This window comes from Hordeum vulgare, chromosome 7H (assembly GCF_904849725.1).
Source record: "Hordeum vulgare subsp. vulgare chromosome 7H, MorexV3_pseudomolecules_assembly, whole genome shotgun sequence".
NCBI lineage: Eukaryota > Viridiplantae > Streptophyta > Magnoliopsida > Poales > Poaceae > Hordeum > Hordeum vulgare.
The window spans coordinates 440026194-440035615 of record NC_058524.1 but is presented as its reverse complement, the minus strand read 5'-3'; positions in this window follow the sequence as shown (position 1 = coordinate 440035615).

The following is a 9422-nucleotide window of genomic DNA, read 5'->3' as shown; positions in this document are numbered from 1 at the left end:
ACGACATAGTGCTCGGGGCGGTCAATGTACCCTAGCCCCCGATTTAGTAGCCCTTCGCACTTCTTTAGCAATTATAAAGTAAATTTGTCTTGTCAGCGTCGCGCAGTAGAAAACATGCATAATAATAAGTACGTAAAAATAGAAACATCTGGGAAAAATATCGGCGAGGAATTCTTATAACTCTCGGCACCAGGGCCGCTGTGTACGGGAAACTATCAAAAATAAGCTTTGCCTCCCTACGACCTTTTTTTGAGTGACTTGACGTACACTGGGCTTCTGGCTGCATTAACTAAAAACATTAAGGCGAGGTTTTTTTTTCCTTAAAAGGTTGTTGTAGATGGTAGACGGGCTTTCAATTGAGGAGCCATGAGAAACTGCCGAGGGAATAGAGCTTGATGCTTGGGAGGATCTTTACAGTATCCCTCTGTATGTGGGAAGAAGTTGGCACCATAATTTGGTCAAGCCGAGCATATGGTACTTGTTCGGATCTCCCACGTCATTCCACAAATTTTTCCCATTGGGTTGGCCCGTCTTTATTCCCTTTGAAGGGTTTCTTCAGCTGTCCTGGCTTGGAACTATGGAACCCAGCATATAGTGCTATGTCATCAGCGTCGCCAAAGCGGAGGTGGCGCTTGTTCTTGTTTTTTCCTTGGCTTGCCGTTTCCATCCCGAACTTTGGAGGTTCCAGGATCGTCCTTGTTGTGGCTACCCTGAGCTAGCCAGTTGTTCTCGCCCGCCTAAAAGTGGGTCATGAGGGAGGTGAGGGCAGACATTGTCCTCGACGTGTCCTATGCTAGCTTACGATCCAATCACTCATCTCGGATGTTTTTCCTCAAAGATGCTATTGCTTCGGTGTTTGGGGAATCCACAATTTGGTTTTTCTTCGTTAAGAACCGGGCTCCAGAACTCTGTGGCCGACTCGCCCACCTTTTGGACGACATTGCTTAGGTCAGAGGAATCCCTGCGTCGGACGTACGTCCCTTGGAAATTGGACAGGAAGGCTTCTTCGAGCTCTTCCCAGCTTCCAATCGAGTCCTCGGGCAGGTTGTTTAACCAGTGCCATTAAGGCCCTTTCAACTTGAGGGGCAAGTATTTGATGGCGTGGAGATCAGCTCCTCTCGCCATGTGGATGTGTAGAAGGAAGTATTCAAACCACATGGAAGGATATGTAGTTTCTTCGTATTGTTCTATATTGATGGGTCTGAATGCCTCCAGAAATTGATAATGCATTACTTCGCCTGTCAAGCATAGTGGGTGTGCGATGTCTCTAGTCCGGGCTATATTGTGCCGAAGGTCGGCTTTGGGTTGAGTCCGGTATGAATCCCGGTCTCTGGCGTAGTAGGGGACCCGAGGTGGCTCTCCGTCCCATCTAGTGGGGGACTGCCTTATGGACCCGTAAATGGACCTGCTATGACTGTCTTGTTATCCATGTTGTATCGCAGGTTGTTTCTCCCATGAGGGTGCACTTTTTTACTTCACCTTTCCCCCGGGAGGCCGGGGTAGTATTCGGCGTCTGACGCCACCCTAGCGTGCCCTTGAGGTAGGCGTTCTAGTTGGCCATAGTCTGTGCGCTTGGGGGATGTCGGCTTCAGAGCCTAGTCATCGAATTGTGGCAGCAGTCGGTGATATGTCTCAAACGTATCTATAATTTTTGATGGTTTCACGCTGTTATCTTGCCTTCTTTGTATGTTTTATGTACCTTTTTATATCTTTTTGGGACTAACTTATTAATTCAGTGCCAAGTGCCAGTTCCTGTTTTTTCCGTGTTTTTGACTCTTTTCAGATCTGATTTTGGAACGGAGTCCAAACGAAATAAAAACCCTGAAAAGATTTTTTCCCGAACGAAAGAAGACCAGGGAGCCTTTGGGCCAAGCCAGGTGGGCCCCAGGGATCCCACAAGCTCCCACCACGCCACTAGAGGGGTGGCGGCGGTGGGCAAGCTTGTGGCCACCCTGGCCGCCCCCTGACCTAGATCTTGCGCCTATATATTCCCAAATATTCCGCAAAAAATCAGGGGAGCCACGAAAATACTTTTCCGCCGCCGCAAGCTTCCGTTTCCACGAGATCTCATCTGGAGACCCTTCCCGGCGCCCTGCCGGAGGGGACTTTGGAGGTGGAGGGCTTCTTCATCATCATCATCGCCCCTCCAATGACTCATGAGTAGTTCACTTCATACCTACGGGTCCGTAGTTAGTAGCTAGATGGCTTCTTCTCTTTCTTTGGTCTTCAATACAAAGTTCTCCATGATCTTCATGGGGATCGATCCGATGTAATCTTCTTTGGCGGTGTGTTTGTCGAGATCCGTTGAATTGTGGAGTTGTGATCAGATTATCTATGATATATATTTGAGTCTTTGCTGATTTCTTATATGCATGATTTGATATCCTTGTAAGTCTCTCCGAGTCTTGGGTTTTGTTTGGCCAACTAGATCTCTGATTCTTGCAATGGGAGAAGTGCTTGGTTTTGGGTTCTACGATGTGGTGACCTTTCCCAGTGACAGTAGGGGCAGCAAGGCACACATAGCGCAGTTGCCATCAAGGGCAAAAAGAGGGGGTTTTATCATTGGTTTGAGATTATCCCTCTACATCATGTCATCTTGCTTAAGGCGTTACTCTGTTCTTATGGACTTAATACACTAGATGCATGCTAGATAGCGGTCGACGTGTGGAGTAATAGTAGTAGATGCAGAAAGTATCGGTCTACTTGTTTCGGATGTGATGCCTATAGAAATAATCATTGCATAGATATTGTCACGACTCTGCACAGTTCTATCAATTGCTCGACAGTAATTTGTTCACCCACTGTCTACTTGCTTTCATGAGAGAAGCCACTAGTAAACACTACGGCCCCCAGGTCTATTCACATCCATCGTTTACATCTCCGCTTTTACTTTGATTTGTTACTTTGTTACTTTCAGTTCTCACTTGGCAAACAATCTATAAGGAATTGACAACCTCTTCATAGCGTTGGGTGCAAGCTTTTGTGTTTGTGCAGGATCTTGAGATACTCTTCCGCCGGATTGATACCTTGGTTCTCAAACTGAGGGAAATACTTACCGTCGTTGTGCTACATCACCCTTTCCGCTTCGAGGGAACACCAACGCAAGGCTCCTAGTCCACGGGGGAAATCCTTTGCATACTTGCCTAGGAATTCCCTTAAGGCGTAGCCGTTGTTGAAGGATTACTGGTGCCGTCGACACAACTACTTCCTGGCGTCGTTGCAAGGGATACACAGCAGAACAATCAGAAGTATTTCCGGCCCGCTGCCGGGGATCATTTTGAGGTAGGAGAAGTATTTCTGGCGCCGTTGCCGGGGAAGAGGATCTTCAAGAATATTCTCCCGACAACGTGCCTATTTCTGGCACCGTTGCTGGGGAGGAGAAATCAAGATCTATCCAAGTAGGTCTCACAAACTCTTCTCTTGCATTTACTTTTGTTGCCAGTTGCCTCTCGTTTTCCTCTCCCCCACTTTACATTTGCGGTTTTCATTCGCCTTGCGCCTTCGCCCTTTTCTCTCGGTTGCTTTCTGTTCGCTTGTGTGCCATGTGCCCTCAATATGCTTGCATCTTCGCTTGCTGAAAATCTAGTGATATGGATCCTCATCCACTTGCTAGTCTCTTTAAGAGACCCACTCGTGTGGAACAAATTGCTAGTGAGTTGAGGGCAATTGACTATTTCTTTGGAGTTTTGCATAAGATGCGTGAATCTGAAAATTGTGAGGAAGAAATTCATAAATTGATTCACGAGGGCTCCTTGGTTCGAAAGCATGATTGCAATGATTTCACTATAAATCCTATTAGTGACAATCATGCTAAAAATATGCAAAACCCTAAGCTTGGGGATGCTAGTTTTGCTATGACCACTACTTATTTCAATAATCATGATTGGGGTGATGATCTTGAAAATTTGTTCAAACCTCATGATGAATATGATATTTGCAACAATACTGAAAGTGGGATTGGAGAAGTCATTACTTTATTTGATGATAATCCCACTATTTTTGAAGAGCGTCAACTTTGCATGCATGTGGATGTAACATCCCAAAATTATAAATTTTGGAATGCTAATATAATTATTAGATTGAGAGTTTGTTTCTTTGAGTGATTGAAACTTGAGTGGAATTTGAAACTTTTTTTAAACTTTTGAATGAGAGGGAATAAAATGACTTTCCCATTTTCTTTTGAATTCGAATTCATCCATTTAAAATCAGTGAGAGAAGATAACATGACTTCTTCAACTATAAAGAATTTGAATGAATGTGGCATTTGACTTTTTTTCCTTTGGTTTTTGAGTTGAATTTTATTTTTGGCATAAGATTTCAACCACAATTTTTTTCCTGACAATATACTTGCCAAGCAAGAAAGAGAGGAGGTAACATGACAGCCCCCCCCCCCCAAAAAAAAAGAAAAGTCAGAAGAAAAATAGTGCCAAGAATTTATAGACAAAATTTGGATTTTGTTGAATTTTTTAAAAAATAATTTTTTATAAAGTTTTTATTTTGTGAAAAATAAAATGTTCATGTTGTACGAAATTTTATTCTGAAAATTTTGATATATAATGTGCCTATATAAAATATTCTCTTAATTTCGTTTATATTTGTTTTTGCTGTTTATTTTGAAAAAAATTAAAAAATACACTATTCACCAGGAAACACTATTCATCCGAGCTTGCCTATGGGCTGGCCGAAATTTACTTGGCCCATGGGCATTTGGTCCCTCCTTTTCTCCTCTTTACGTGTATGTTTAGTCCCACATTGCCTAGCTATTGACCTTTAGACCTTCTTTCCACCTATAAATATAGAGCCGTAGGAGCATCCAAAAATCATCTATTTCGGGTTAAATCAATCTTTTTGTTTGACTAGGTGTATTAAATAAAAATATTCTCTTCTCTTCGGCGGGATTTCTCGAAGTCGTCTCCTCATTGGAATTAATTCTTACTCTACATTCTAAAGGTATTTCTCTTCGTATTTTTTTATACTCCCATAGTTTATTATTTCTAGACTAGTATTCCTACACTAGTACACGGTAGAGTAATTAGATTTATCAATTAGTCTCTGTATTTAAACATTAGTCCTAGAATTCTTTTAGACGTAGCACTTTTATTCCGTAAAACAGCTTGGCCCTGATTTTTCAAATAGCCATAACTTTTTACTCGTTTATCCGAATGAGATGAAACCAACGCCTAGAGTTTCATCTTGATCCCACCTTTCGTGTGAAGCTATCATATCAACTTTTTGAAATTTTCAAATTTCGAAATTTGTTCATATTCATATTCAAACTTCTTTTGATCATATCTTTTTATTCGTAGCTCCGTTTTAGATGAATTCAATTGCGTTGGATTCGTATCAAAGTAATCTTTCCGTTTGTATCATTAGTTTTAACTTTTCAACTTATAATTTTGATGAAATCAGATTTATCTATTAGTGCCCAAAAGTGTTCACATCGTTCTAAGCCGATTCATTGTTATATTGAAGTATTTGTATCTTTTGATCCGCTAGTTCAAATCTAGTAATTCTTTTTTCGACACGCTCATATTGATCTCCTATATCCAGTAGCATCATTAGTTTCGACCTCTGAACCTGACAAATTTGTGCGATTCAAATTTGTATTCGAACATTCATTTGATCTTATCTTGCAAATCGTACCACATTTTCAATTGATTCCTTTTACCCCTAAACACTCATGTCATATATTTTTGTACGTAACCATCGTACTTCAGTTCAACTTCTATTGACCTTTTGAATGCAAATTCAATTCATACTTCAATTCGCTATAACTTGCGTTGTAGTGCTCCATTTCAAGAAATTCTTTCTACAAATAAATTCGTATGTCTTATACTAATTGTCAAATAACATTCATGTTGTTCTCCCAATATTTTTGATCATCTCCCATAGTGTATGCAAGTCGAGCTTATATAGCAATAGTTCATCGTCCATTAACTCTTTTGATCTCATTCATGCATCTTCACTTTACAACACACTTAGGACCTTTTTATTAAACCTTAGTACGTTGTTACTTTGCACCAAGACATGCTTTGTTCTTATGTTCTCTTGGTTCTTCCTTTTTGGCATGAATGTTTATTGAATGCTATTCGTTTACGATAGATTGCTCGGAGTGTGGCGAGTAGAATTATCAGGATTTTGAGAGCGACTATCTTCATCAAGTAATACCAGGCAAGTCATTTGATCATGTATCACCTATGTTTTATGCATCGTAGTTCTACCATCCTATGCCCAATTGCATGCTGAGTAGGTACTTGGAAATTATGGTTACATATTGTAGTATCATGTGGTAGGCACCCAACAACCCCGTTACTTGGCCCGGGACGACAAATTTCATATTATTATGCTTGAGTAGACGGGATTCTGGTTGACAGTTTACCACAAGTGATGCGAGAATAATTTTATAACCAAGACCGGTTAAGTCAAGACTTTTCAAGACCTCGTGATGCAATGCAACTCTGGGTGAAGGACGGTTGATCGGCTCCCTGGAGAAACCAGTGGATGACCCGGGATGCTGGAGACGGCCATGACATCTTGCGGAAAGCTTCACCCAGGCTCAAAGAGACGGACAAATATTTTCAAGACCCAAGGCTTACCTGCACAGCCACAAGTCATTATGGGCTCTGGCTTGGTTGGACAACGCGACGACTCTGGACAGGCGGTGCTAGCAGATGTAGAAGAATAGTAGGATTGGATGGGCACCGACAGGGATTCAGAGGGACCCGTTGAAAGACCATGTTTTGATCATCCGGTCTTCAAACACCCTGAAGTGCGAGGACTTACACGGAGGCGATCAAATCTTGTGGGGAACGTGTGCAAAACTCAGCAGAGTACTCAAACCTAATCGATTAGCCATGTCCATGGTCATGGACAACTTGAGCCAATGGAACTGAAGTTATCTGAAATTCTCAACACAAATAATAATATTGATGTGGGTATTATTGACAACATGGGTACGAGAATTGGTTGGTGGAATCATCTCGTTAACAACCAACAATGTAGTAACATTTTGCTTTTAGCCCTCTCTTGATGTAGGAGAAAACTTGCTTTTCGCTAAAAACTTATAGCCCCACCTGCCATATATGCATATAGTATAGATGATATTTTACCCCCTCTCATATGTGACTTGCCGGCATATTCAATATGCTGACCTACACGGCTGCAACGTCTTATGTTGCAGATATTTTTCTTCGACGAGTAAGAGTACGATTCAGGGTTACGGTCTACACTCAACTTGCCGTTGGTGTTTATTGGGACTCCACTCCCTTGACTGCTTCCGCTGAGATATTTAAGGTATATATCAGTTTTACGCTATTTATATGTGATTGCACTTTGATATATACATTGATGTACTGTGTGTGCCAGCATACTGATCCAGGGATGGCACAGAAACAGAGAGGCTTGACTCGTTTTGAGTCGGGTCGCTACAGAAATGGTATCAGAGCACATGTTGACTGTAGGACGTGACCCCTAGAAACTGGAAATTTCTTAGGAAAGGATCTCTCAAGAAATTCTATTTTTCAAGAACACCTTTTACTTCTCATCTCTTCTGATTTCATCAAACATTCTCTCTCACCTCAAATAGTTAGACAATGCCCTTTCCCCTTTGACCACGTGAAGGATCAACCGACTCCCACTTCAAAGTAAAGAGGATTTCACCACACGTTTGAAGAATTGAAGCTACACCAACAGTAGACTCTCAAGACACGAAGAACTCGAAGACCCTGAAGTGTTCGAATAATTATATGACCATTAGAATTCCAAACCCCTTTTATGTACCCACGTTAGATACGATGATTTGTGAGCCTTCTTTGGTGTGTGTCTTCCGACGGCCACAAATAAAACCTATTCTCAAAAATATTGTTTGTATTGTGTGTATCTCCCTCCCTCTCTTACCCGTCTCATCCCCAAAACCTCAACTCTACCAGATGGAGTATGAAGCTGGACTTGTAGTCTCTGGACCAATGACCCAGCTAGAAACTGAGATATGGATTCAGAACATGGAGAACCACTTCGGGAGCATTTTGATCTCAAGGAAGTATGAAGTGGAACACGCTCTCCATTACTTTACCCAAAGTGCTGCTATCTGGTGGAAAATGCACCATGCCATACAAGGATTTAGTGGAGCAGAAACTTGGGACGAATTCAAGGACACTCTGTTAAGATCCTGACTTATTCGGAAGTGCTATGATAATCCGAAGGAGAAGACTTGTGCATGCAAGATATGTGGAGAAATAGGACACACCCAGGAAGAACACAAGGATGGATGCACTCATTGTGAAGAAAATCACCCAACTGAGGAGTGCCCAAGTAGTCAGGTGACCTGTTTCCTTTGTGAAGGAACCACCCACTACCCAGCTGAGTGTCACATTTACCCCAAGGTGCAACAAGTTGTCAAGCAGCAGAAAGATGCAGTGAAAGAAACCCTCAAGAAGAAGATTCTAGAAGAACAGGTGATGAACGGAAATATTGAAGACCCTCATGGACAAGGTCTGACCAGATTTTTCTCTAATGCCTGCTACTCATGTGGAGAAGAAGGACATTATTCACAGGATTGCACGAAGGGAAGCCAAGAGTATCTGGGAAACTTCCCGACGGAAAAAGTGGAGATTGATCCACTTGAAATAGAAGAACTGGCCAAAATAAAGGAGTCCGGGAAGAAGAAAAAGTACCCTCGGAAGAGCCAAATCTCTGCATAAAAAGACCTGAGTCATGTCAGATGTTACAAGTGTATGGAATTTGGTCACCACGAATACATGTGCTCAGGAAGGAAGCCGGGAACCCAAGGAGCAAAAGCAAACGCTAAGAAGCCTCGAGACTTGTCACAACTCATTTGCTTTCGTTGCAAGGAAGCAGGACATTATGCTAGTGATTGTCCACAAAGGAAGAAAGCTAAAAAGGAGTACTTAAGTTTTGACCCCGGCAATTAGTGTAATCTGAAGAACTCTTGTTTTTCATGAGATCATGGAGTGAATTTTTTTGTAACAGAAGTCCCTGAGATTGTAATAACATCATGAATAAATGGAATTTATTGTCTCATGATTGCCTATGTTGAAACTGTATGCGTTGTTTCTCTTCGAACAAAGATCTCTGAACAATTATGAGGATATGAGAAAATATGGTCTATGCAGGCATGAGTATATTTCATTTTAAGTGTGGTAGTAATCAGTAAACCCACAGGACCCAATGAGTAAGAATGTACCATGCATACCAAGGAGTCAAACCCACTGAATACCATCGAAGGAAATGTTGGATCATATCAACCTATGGGGATGACAATAGAGGAATAATGTACCTTGGAATTGGAATTTTGAGGAGAGATTTAATATGAGGAACAAACACTTTTTTTGGTACACAGACCAATGGAAGGGAAAATGAGTTCAAGGAATACAACCCGTACCAAGGAAGCATCTCAAGATTTT